At 38.4% G+C, this 12,430-nt stretch overlaps 1 pseudogene across 1 annotated transcript in view; it reads right to left on the bottom strand.

Moving 5' to 3' along the window:
* Positions 1-10,881: 10,881 nt before the first annotated feature.
* Positions 10,882-12,430, bottom strand: part of LOC144652562 (organic cation transporter protein-like) — a 19,486-nt pseudogene continuing 17,937 nt past the window's right edge. Inside the window, exon 11 of the transcript XR_013570561.1 lies at positions 10,882-11,106. The product of XR_013570561.1 is annotated as an organic cation transporter protein-like (transcript). The remainder of the gene's footprint in view (positions 11,107-12,430) is intronic.

The raw sequence follows: 12,430 nt of genomic DNA on the forward strand, positions 1-12,430 counted from the left end.
AAACATTAACAAATGGCCGAGTCTTTGTTATATCAAAGTAAAATTAGACCAGCGATACGAAATTGAAGAACCGTGACCAATTCTCATTTAAAATGGCAGACACGTTGACTGACAGAATTTTCTTTCTTGTGGACCCATTAAGCCAAATTCCAGAAATAGAAAAATCCATTGAATATATTGGGTTGATAATAAAGCTCTAAAAGTGAGCCAATATCGTTATTATGTAAGAGTAGTATATCACATCGCGCCTTCATCTCGTCTTTTATCATAAATTGCATAACACCTTTGCACCGAGATAGGAGCAATTATTTAAGTTAAATAACGAGGGCAAGAAAGTGACTTGAATTAAGGTTCCTTAAAGAGAAAATATATAGACATATAAAGACATTATATAAAGACATAGTTGAATTTGATTTATTTAACACATCACGCCATATTTCATGGTCTACTAGTTGCCAAGATAAGAGCAAACGTTAAGTAACAAAAAAGGGGAGTATTTCGAATTAGCTTTTTTTTTTCATGAGGCCATATTATGTCACCAAGGTTGTGTTTTCACTAGTTTACGGACTGACATTTACTAGTTAAACGTGGGAACCTTTTTCACTATTAAATTTAACCAAATATTAAGTTGCTAACTGAGAAGATTCAGACTACGAAAGCGCGCAACATTAAAAAAAAGGGGAGTCCAAGCGCTTTTAATGATTTCTCTTGCTATATCTATGCGAAGGAAAGAAAATTTATTTTAAAGGATGCAGTAAACGTCTCTACAAAAAAGGAGTATGCGACGAAATGCTGTTGACCCAGCAGCAAAACGATACTGAACAATCCTCGCCATAACCACAAGACTCCGGTGCCATGAAAACGATGAAGCCCAACGGAGCTGGTGGAATTGTAAATCGTAAGAAACGGGAAAAAATTTTGAGCTCGTTTGCTGTTTAAAAAGTTTTGTTTTGCAGACGGAACCATAGACTGCGTGTCTGGCAAATATTATTTATTATTGGAAACAAGCTCCCGTAGACAGCGGAGAAGTTACCAAGAGTCTTCGAAGCTTTTGACCATCTTCTTTAAATGCAACGGGTAACTACTGACTAACTACTTTTAACAAGGTGCAAGCTTTTATGCCATCTAAAGTTCGCCTGAGACGACAGCCAAACGCTAGCCAGGTGGTAATATTTGGAGCACATCCCAAGCGTATACAGCTGACTTCCTAAGGCAAGCAAAGATTAACCCATCGAAACTAGAAAAATACGACTATTGTTAGGTAAAGCTAACCTTGGTTCTAATTAAGGAAAATTGTAGCCAACGTTGCACGAAATACAACATGTTCACAGCTGAGGTGTTTTTCTGAACGTGGAATTTCTGGACGACCTGGAAAGATGTGACGTACGGCTAACTTCGGATTGCCAAAAAGCCCTTTGATCAGACATCTAAACGATTGAAAAACCTTTGCTTTTCCTTGTGAAAACAGTTTTCCATTTTAACTCGCTTAACACTAAACCGTGCAAGTGTTTTCACTGTATTTGCGGACTTTTCTGATTTTAGCTGAAATTGTCTCAGTGAAAACACAGCCTAAAAATAGAAGACAGCGTGACCAATTGTTCTCGAAAAATACAGCTGGTAATTTTAATGGATAGCAAGGTCAAGGTTGGTCAAAGCCAAGCTATTCACCCATTACGGAACATTAAGATCCTTTCAGGGACTGCTTTCTATAAAAACTCGCAATTTTGCTATTAAATATAACTATTTTTTTGTATTAAGATGCAATGCATAAGTTTCTCAGAGGGGCCACTTCTCATTTGTTGATAGGTGTGTTTAACACACAGATTTTGAGTTACTGGTTTAAATTCGTTTGAAAGGATGCAGTTTTTTTTAGTGTGGATCGTAATCATATATAAATATATCAGCTAGAATGTCGATTTTTTTCTCTTAACTTTATGAGTTTTTCTATAGTATAAACAATTTTCTTAGAAACGTTTAGTTATTTCACTTTATACAAATTGACGTAGCAGATGTATTTTAGAAGCAATGGAAATCAACAGTTGCAGGAATCCGCTGAGCCGCGATGATGGCATGCATCTGCTGGCATGAGTTGTTAAATTTAGCCTTGAGGGAAAGAACTAATTAGCTCCGATTTACATGGCATATAAACTTTAAGTGAAAGACACAATAACTGGAGAATTATTAAGATGTGAGGCATAAGTTTTTCAAAAGGCCACTTCTAATTTATTGATACTCGGGTTTGACAGGCAGGTTTTGAGTTACTGATATAAATTCGTTTGGAAGGATGCAGTTTTTGTTAGGGTGGATCGTAATTATCACAAACTCTCCAGAACCTGACATTATTTGCATGTGTTATAAGCTCTAAAATATATCAGCTAGAATATCGATTTTTTTTCCCTCTCAACTTTATCATTTTTTTCTATAGTATAAACAATTTTCTTAGAATTGTTTAGTTATTTCACTTGAAGTGATAGACACAATAACTGGAGAATTATTAAGATGCGATGCATAAGTTTTTCAAGGGGCCATTTCTAATTTATTGATACTCGGGTTTGACAGGCAGGTTTTTAGTTACTGATATAAATTCCAGTTGTCCTGCACCGATTCAAAGCGGCTCTCTGATTGGCTGATTTTGGCTGATTTTTAAATTCTGTACCGAGACGTACCGAACCAATCACACGCGAGCTTTGGTTGTGCAGCCAGAGTTGGTCTGCGAAACGGTTGTTTCATTAGCTAGTTCGTGTGTTCAACAAGATGCCTCGTTTTGTACGATATATGAGATTGTCAGTTGTGTAAGTGGACGTCTCTGTTATGTTGAAAGATATGTGTGAGCGCGCCGGGTGGCGAGGAGTACGCGGTGTCTCGGTGGTCGGGGTCGGTACCGGGGCGGTGTCCGGGCGTACAGGGTTTGTAAAAAGTCCTTAGAGAGAGCCGTGTAGAGAGAAGAAACAACACAGATGAAAGAGAAGCGATTCGTCAGGAAAGGAAGGAAAGAGAGAGAGAAGGGGCGGGAGAGAGAGGAGAGAAATGTTAAAAATAAAAATAAGGGGGGTCGGCGGTAAAGAAAAGAAAAACGTGTAGAAGCCCGTCATCATGATTTATTGAGGCCCCGTCGGGAGAGAGACTCCCCAGACGAAGGGAAAGAAAATACAACCAATCCGTTGTTTAGTAGGGAGAAAAGGACTGCACTCACGTAAGAATGTAAAAAGTGTCCGGAAACACAAAGAGTCAAACACTTTCGCTCGCTAACCGTTTTTTTTCCGATTTACAAGCGCTTTCATCCGCGTTCTCAGTCCGTTCCCCGTTTTCAGTCCGCTTTACAGTCCGCGTTTTACTAGTCGTCAGTCCGCGTTTTACTAGTCCGCGTTTCTAGTCCGCCTTACAAGTCGCTAGTCCGCGAAGTCGGTTTCTAGTCCGCGTTAGTCCTTTTTACAGTCCGCGTTTCTAGTCCGCGTTTACTAGTCATAGTCCATAGTGCACTCCCCGCCTAAATAGTCTGACGTTTGTTTTTCGTGCCTTCATCTTCGGCATCTTTCTCATCCACTCGTTTGTCTTGTCTTCATCACACGAAAGAAAAGATCAACTGCCAAAAAAAAAACCATTTTAAAAGTTCAGAGAAAGAAGTTCTTTATTTATCTTTATACCAAGACGAGGGCGAGAAAGACTTCGAAGTGTAATTATTATAAATTTTTCGCCGATAAGCTCACTAACGTCAGGTATAACAAATGCCGTTATGACGCCGGATCCAGCTCACGCAACTATCCCCGACTCACGAAACCTCCGATTACGTGCTACTACAGTCATTCCTTTCTATACATTTTTTTTTTTGACCACCACCGTACCTTTCTACCCAAAAAATAGAAACCGCCCGTTTTAACCTTTTTACCTTTCAAAATGATAATCGTCAGCGTGCCTACTTTAATAAAAAAAAAGAAATATGAAGATAAAGCCGATTAGCACACCGATATAAAAATCTTTTTTTTATTATTATTCTAGACGAAAAAATTAAATTTGAGTGACGACAGTAAAATCGACACAGTTTGTAAATAAAAAAAGTTTTACGGCGGAGTCAGGCTCAAAAAATATACGAAGATCACCCCCCATCAGTAGAACAGCACCATTAGTTTGTAAAAAAAAAGCGTGCAATGACGTTACTTTTTATTTAAATTTTAATTGTATAATATTTAAAGTGAAAGTGTGGGCCAGTTTGGCCGGGTCCAGTTCTCGGCCATTTTGTTTACGGTTTTTAATTAATCAAAAGAAAAAGTTTCCTTAAGAAATATTTATTTTATATTTAACGTTAATAAGAAAGTCACAGTGAGTTTACGGGAGGTAGTGATTTGACGAAAAAGTTGTTTGTTTACGGTAAATATATGTATTAAATTGTCCAAAAGCCCCACCATACGAGTATTTTTGATAAATAAATAATTAGTTTCTTTATTATTTTTTGAACCGTTGTTTTTTTTTTTAATTTTTTTCGACGTTTGCGTATTTGCCAGTTCGGCCACCCTGCTCGCTATCACAGCTTAGCGTTTTAATATAATTACTGCTGCTGAGAATGAAAAAATAAATTTTTAAAAATAAATTCAATTAAGTTTTGAGCTGACTCTCTTTCTTTTTCTACAACACCTAAATCTCAAGACCTTTTATGCAAAATAACCATAAATGCACGGGTCACACAATGTTGCCAGAACCTAATATAGGCGGTAATCCTTTTTAAAGTAAAAAAAGATCATAAAAATTGATAAATATAAATTTATAATTTTATATGTAAAATGAGATTTTTTACAATAATTACGCACAAGTTTTAGTGGGAGAATGGCCCACAAATGGAGTTTTTTTTTTATCCGGGAAATTAATTTGACCGATCGATAGTTACACCAAAAAGTAATATGTAGCTAGCTCTGGGAAATTCAAGTTCCTGCGGTTCTTCTGAGGTAAGAAATACAAGTTTCGTAAAGGGCGAGAATGGGCCAGGGGGAGAACTGGGCCCACAAATGAAGTTTTTTTTTTTTGCTCGGGAAATTATTTTGACCGGTCGATAGCTACACCAAAAAGTGAATAATGTAGCTAGCTCTGGGAGAAATTTTAAGTTCCTGCGGTTTTCTGAGGTAAGAAATACAATTACGTCAAAAGTGGCGAGAGGCCCCATACTGTACTTTGCCCCGTAAGCTTTTTTCTCTGTCCTTCCGCCGAAGCAAAAAAACACAACCTGATTACACATAACCCAAAAGTCGACAATGTGCCTGCAACGATTTCCTGTCAAAATAAAATGAAAACATTGGGTATGCGTCACCCGTAGCGGTTTTGTAGCAACCCCAAGCTATCCCCGTTTTTTGGCCGCGCCAGGAGACTACGCTCTAGGACGACCAAAGGGTAAACTATAATCGGCCACGCCCGATTAATAAAATTATTGGAAATTTTTTATGTTTTTAAAAAAAGTGGTTAAAACGTTTTTCCAATGTAAAATAAATTCCCACGAAATACTGTCACGCCGAAAGATGGAAAGAGGGAGTCCGCCAGATTTGTTGGAAAAATTATCACAGATTTTCATTGCAGTTTTACTTAAAATAATTTTTAAACACAAACAAAAATGAATTTAACATGCGTGAGTGCGTAAGTGAAGGAAATTATAATTTTGTGTACTCCTTCTTATCTTCTATAATAGGCGTTCCCCTTCGCATTATATTATAAAATGTTATTTTACCGATACATAATAAAAGAAAAAATAGATGCGAAGGGGGAAAACGTAAAAGTGAAAATATACGTTTAAAGATTTAAAGTTTTGCAGGGACGCCCGAGAAAAAGTAGTGTAAGGGTGAGCGTATTAAAAAAAATTCAACCACACAAAGAATTTGTAAGACGGTTTTTATATTTTTGTTTTACTCAACGGAAGTGAAACGTTAAAGAAATAACGTAGTGAGGTAAAGATTGATATGCTACGTACACGGAGTGACATCGGGACGCCGGTATGTCCTCGTACGCCCGGTCTCGTACACTCGGTACGTTGGTACGCTCGTACGCTCGGTACGGATCGTGCTCGCACCGCGCGTACGCCCGTGGCGGGCGCAGCGTCCGCGGCTGCGCCTCGCTCGCCCGCCGCCCGCTCGTCTCGTCGCGTCGCCGGTACAGTACCGTCCTCGGCCGGTACACCCGGTACACTCGGTCCCTGTACACTCGTCGGTACGCACTGGTCAGGTACGGGGTACTCGGTACGCCGGTCGCGGTACACCGGTCGTGGGGGAGTGGTCGGAGTGGTGAGGTGCGGAGTGGTCGGCGGTCGGGAGTGGTCAGGAGTAGTGGTAGTCGGAGGGGGTGAGTTAGCCTCTGTGTTAGATAAGTAAGGTAAGAAGAAAATCCCGTGTTTTCGGACAGCCTCAGAGAGCCGCTTTGAACCCGTGCGGGACTGCTCATAAATTCGTTTGGAAGGATGCAGTTTTCCTTAGTGTGGATCTTAATTATCACAAACTCTCCACGACATGACACAATTTACATGTAATAACAAGCTCTAAAATTTATCAGCTAGAATATCGATTTTTTTTCTCTTAAATGTATCTTCCCTAGTATAAAAAAAATTCTTTAAAACGCGTACGTTTAGTTATCTCACTTTAAGTGAAAGACGCAATAACTGAAGAAAATTTAACGTGTGGTCCTATTCAAGAAGATAGGGTTCGTAGCACATTAGAAGAAATTCATTCGTGTTTTGTCAGAAATTCACGCCTGGTGGTTTACTTAGAGTACAGGGGAACCTCGATTTAACGAAGTGCCAAGAGACTGGGCAAATTTGTTTGTTATATCGAGGGTTCGTTATATCAAAAACCTCGCTATACCTCGTTATATCGAGGTAAAGCTAAAAATTGTTTTTCTCGCTGTTACGTTGCACTAGCCGACATTTACTGATCTCAATGACTGTCAAAAATAACATTTATGCTTTTAATTAGTGTGTAACATCCACATAGATATGAACATGTCTTTGAAGTTGTTCTCCTGTTACAGGATTAAAGTATTTTCATTTTTTGGTCTGTTCTACATTCATCTTTTGTCGCGTGTTATATCGGGGTACTTTTTATGTTTAAGCTTCCGGATTGAGTTCGTTAAAAAGATGATTTGGTTATTTCGAGGTTCGTGATATCGAAGTACTGTTCCATACATTTTACTGTATTTTTTGCCAGGCTGAGAATGTCGTTGTAACGAGGATTTAGTTATATAGAAGTTCGTTAAATCGAGGTTCCACTTTGCATATAGAATTGAAGGTTTTTAAGTGCAATCCTTAAGAAAACACGCCCTTATTTGTCATATTTTTAATATGAAGCTCTCAGTGTTCATTTATTAACGGTTGTTAGCTAGTATATTGAAATGCTTGCCATTGACTCTTGCTACACTCTATTGGAAAACTCATAAACCGATCGACCCCACGCCAACAAAAGATTATAACTGGGAGTCTCCATTTTGTAAAAGATTGCAGCGGTCCATCAGATTCGGTGAACTATATTTAGATAAACATTTCACACGATAATTTTTTAAGGCTTGTAGCATTTCCCAGGAGCACTTTAGTGGTTACAGTTCATTTGTAGGACTTCATACAGAAAAGCCATTAGCAACCTTAAGAAATTTTGAACGATTCACCTAATCAATATAACGCTATTCAGTTCCTGAACCTGCTGACAAAACTAGGTAAATCAATACTCGTGATTTAAACCTGCTTGCCGAAATCAAATCTCTTAGCTTGACTAAGGATTGAAAACAAAAACGTTTCTCTAGTTTAAAAATGTTGAAAATGTTCGTAAATTTCGTAAAACGTCCAAACTTTTCGGCTAAAACTTCAACCTTTGTCTGGGAAAGAGACAAAGAATTTGTAAAAAGCACGTTTATTTGCCATGTAAATCACTGAAACTAATTAGTTCTTTTCGTCAAGGCTAAATTTAAAAACTCGTGCGGGAGATGCATGCCATCATCACGTCGAATCACGGCTCAACGGATTCCTGTTAGAGTTGATTTCCATTGCTTCTAGAATACATCTGTTACGCCGTACGTGTTGTACTTGTGCGCGAGTTCTTTGAAGATCATCTCTAGAAATCGCGGACCTCCGAGTCCGCGATAGTATGTCCTGCGGTACATGACCGAGAAGCGAACGCAAGTTAAAAAAATTATGGAGAATATTTTTATTAATTTTCTTGACAAATTAACAAATGTAAAAATGTGAAAGCGGAACACAAGATTGATGTATTAAGAACCAATCAGATGAAGTGCAGACTCGATTCATTTATGACGTTTTCTGCGAACAGTTTTTGAGACCAAAATTATAAGGCGTAGAGGAGAAAAGTATGGCGAAAACCGACTTAAAGTTTATAAACGGGGATATCGGCAAACGAATGTGATGAAAAAATTGAAAGCAGATTTGATAAAACTATACATGAATCTAACTCACCAAATGATTTACATCTCCTTCCGATTGATTCATTTGTATCTTTGCCGTTAGAAAACCACAAAAAATCGCATACTGTAAACACACGGCGGCAGTTCACATTGAAATCCCAAAATCCGCTGTCTTTGAGCTACGATATTTCAGCCGTCTTTGCTCCAATTTTGCCGCAAAAGCCATCGCTTGAAAGATCTTTTGCTCCCTTTTTATTATCAGGCAATATTTATGACCAGTGGTTTTCCTACTTCACAAAATATTACTCTGTGTAGGCTGCATTTTTGTCTATCGTAGATGTATATGAGCCCAAAGTCAGGCTTTCGAATCAGCGGCTATTACCAAGTTTCGCGAGCGGCTAATGTAAGATGCATCAAAATTCGCCGACTTCAATGTCCGCGATTTCTAGCGATGTCCCAGGAGATGGCGGTGTGGCGCCGGACGACGTAAACTATGTTCCGCTAAACCTGACTTCTGTGAGTGTTTATTTTGAACCGCATTTAGCTTGACGTTCTCAAATGCTTGCTGTCGAGTACTGCAGAGTTTCCAACATATTTCACGGAAAATAAGCCAAAATGGGACTTATATAATGAGGACTAGGGATAAAAACGGACGAATAACTGAAGTCGTTTAGAAGGCAATCTTGGCTACAATTAATAAATTCAAGCCGAGAAAAATATAAACCTTGGTTAAAATCATTCGACATTTGAAGTAGTTTGATCCGGTGAACGTCAAGAGAAAGTCAAACATGAACAAATGACCGAGTCTTTGTTATATCAAAGTAAAATTCAAATCATCGATATCAATTAAAGAACCGTGATACTTGAAATTCTAATTAAACAATGGAAGACACGTTGACTGCCAGAAATTGCTTGCCTATTAAGTCCAATTCCAGAAATAAAAAGAACTTAAAAACATGAAGTTGATACTCAAGCCAACATCGATTGAAACAAGTTCTGAGTGTTTTTGTTTTTATATTTGATTATTATGTTAAAGTCATTCATATCGCGCATTCGTCACGCATTATATCATAAATCGCATTTGGACCTACCTTTCACCGAGACAGGAGAAATCAAAGTTATTTAACGAGGGCAAAGAAGTAACGTGAATTTAGGTTCCTTAAGAAAAATACAGGTCACATTATGTCATTAACAATGAAAGACAGAGTCGATTATGAAAAGTTTTTCACATCACGCCATATTTCATAATCTAGCTACCGAAATTAGAGAACACGAAAGTTGAAACGGAAGTAATTTGAATTAAGGTTCCTTTAAGAAAAAAAGAAAGAATAAAATGAAGGCCACACTATGTTATTAAAAAAAGAAGACAGTGTGACCGCGTTATTCAATTTTTCTCGAAAAATACAGCGGGTAATTTTGTCAACGAGGTAATTTTTAATTAAAATACAAATATCAATGGCTACAGTGCAAGTTGCTTGTGTCCTTTATTTAATGCCCGTATTATATAAGCACCAAATCTCATGCCATTGAAATACGTGCTAATTAATTAATTAATAACAGGGGACTTGGCCTGGAATAATCAATACTGTGAAGAATAGGCTAGAAATATATTTGCATTAATAAGCATGGATAAAATATTGGTTTAACAGAGATTCCGCGGAACGGAATCCTGTTTGTACTGCTCGGTGGCAAGAGTCACGCAAACGTCTCTAAATGGTTTAACTTTTATTTGACGCAGATGCTGAACCAATTTACTCCAAAGTTAAGCTAGCTACAACTAGTTTGTATGCTCTTTTTTTGGTATCATTTTCTACTTAATTTGATACAAAAAACAATCCTCGGGCTTGGTTTGTCAATGTTCTCAAGGACCTAAAGAGGACTTGGAAAAGGTCAGACGCTCTACGGTAGAAACCAGTTTATCGGGAAGAACGTACATGCTGAAATCAATCTCTAAAATCTCCGCTTAAGGAAGCTCAAAGCAGTTTTCAGTACTTTCCAGCTCTTATCTACTTTGATCGCTCACTGCTACAAACATTTATCAGTTACTACTACAAAATTGGTATCAAAGAAATGCCCAATAATTGATAAAAAATGTGATGGTTTTGTTAACTTTACTGGTAACCATAGCAACAGTAAAACCACCCTTAAGTTTATTGCTTTAAGTGCATTTTTTATTATTGAATAATGATAAGCATGTTAAGATACAACTTTTTGCATTGTTAAAAAGAATCTCTAGAGCGGTTTTACAGCCACCTTAAATATTTGAAAATTTAAGGCGGCTCTGAAAACGGTCCGAAGATTTTTTTTTAATTCTGCAAAAAAGAGTATATTAAAAAAACTTACTAAAAATATTACAAGTCGATGTTTCAGCCAAGAGATTCACAAGACTAGCAAAATAAAATATGTGAGGTGGCAACAAGTTTTTAGACTTGCAAAAATTTAAACCTACAATCTTTGTTATTTGTTACTTTAAGCACATTAATATTTTTTTGTGGGGGGGGTTTAAACAAATTTTTGAGAGAGTTCGACCTTTTTATTTCATTTGGTAAGCTATTCCATAACACAGCCTCGCCGTAGCTAAAACTTCGTATCCCATGCTTCTTCTTGTTTCCCTTCCAACGTCTCCAATGTTGGCTGGTATCGAGTCTCCGGCAGAAGCACACAAAGTAGCCCGGCCACTGACGCAGTCACTGCCATGATACCATACGGTAAGATCGGATGAACACGTGCCTGAAAAAAAGCACAGATTAGTTAATTACGATAGATAGCAATAATGTCTTGAATGAATGAAAAAAATGAATGAATGAACGACCGACCGAACGAACGAACAAAGGAAGGAACGAAGGAAAGAAGGAGCGAAATACGTGTAAGCCGGTGAGCAACTAGCCTCCTTCGCACACGTTCTTTGGGCTCGTTACGCGTTTCTCCCCCACGAAAGCCTGCTCAACTAGTTCAAGCTGCCACTTCCGTTCGACGGCGATTTGCCTTTGTTGTGAAAAAGCCCAATCAGCATCCGTCTATTGAATAACGGATAGCCAATAACGAACTGCGTTAGAATGGGAACTCGGGGGACCCGGGCACCGGGGGGGCAATTTCAGCAGAACGATTCAGGTAGAAAGCTTACACGACTCCTATGTTCGCGACATTTGTACATTTGCCGTTCTCTTCAGTCTTCTGACCTACATTATTTAATTATTACTAACAGGTTTTTAAAAGGCACTGATATGCTGTATTTCTAGCAGATATTTGAAGTTGAATAGAGCCGCAAGTTTGTGGCTTCGGGTCTGCTTGTTTCCTGTTTGTTGATTTTGGCACCTCTGTAATTTGCTTTCCTTTTGCTCATGCAGTTTGTTTTGACTTATTTCTATTCGCAAGGTATGTTTAGCTCTCAAAAAATTTCGCTGTGGAAGGACAACTTCTGAAACTTTGCATGAGTTATTATTGATCACGGCGTGTTCAACAATTTAATTCATTCTGTTGCAAGTTGGTTGCATTTTTCTACGGATGACATATTTATTTTGGCCTGGCTTCGCAGAGACTTAAGCTTATAATTCGAGAAAGCTACAGGTTTGTGTTAGAGAAATTTATGTGTCGTATAACGCATAAAGCTTGTGTTTCCTGCATTATTTCGATCGAGAGTTTTGACACTGGCGTATGTGCATTGAGGTCAAAGTCCCACTTTCCAGAAATTGGAAGGCGAGCTATGATTGGCTAACAGCCGGAAACCGGAAGTTGCCGCTCGGTTGAGCAGACGAATTTCGTGGGAAGAAACACGCGACGAGCCTAAACGTCTGCGTAGGAGGCTAGTAAGCAACGTGGCAGGCTTGATGCTCTGTGGAAAAAGCACTCTCAAACAGTGCTTAACCATAAAGAACCACTCAACCCGTTGGTAGAGGAGCCAAATGGGTAGCTTAACTGCAGGGAAGGTCGCCTCACACGTATTGAAACGAAGGGCGCTAAAAAAAACACGTAAGAATGAGAAGGTTGCAGGATGTGACAATATATTACCTAATGCTTATTAAGCTGCCAAAGAAAGGTGATCTGAGAAACTGTA

The sequence above is a fragment of the Oculina patagonica genome, chromosome 4 (assembly GCF_052425735.1).
Source record: "Oculina patagonica isolate OP01 chromosome 4, crgOcupat, whole genome shotgun sequence".
Classification (NCBI taxonomy): Eukaryota; Metazoa; Cnidaria; class Anthozoa; order Scleractinia; family Oculinidae; genus Oculina; species Oculina patagonica.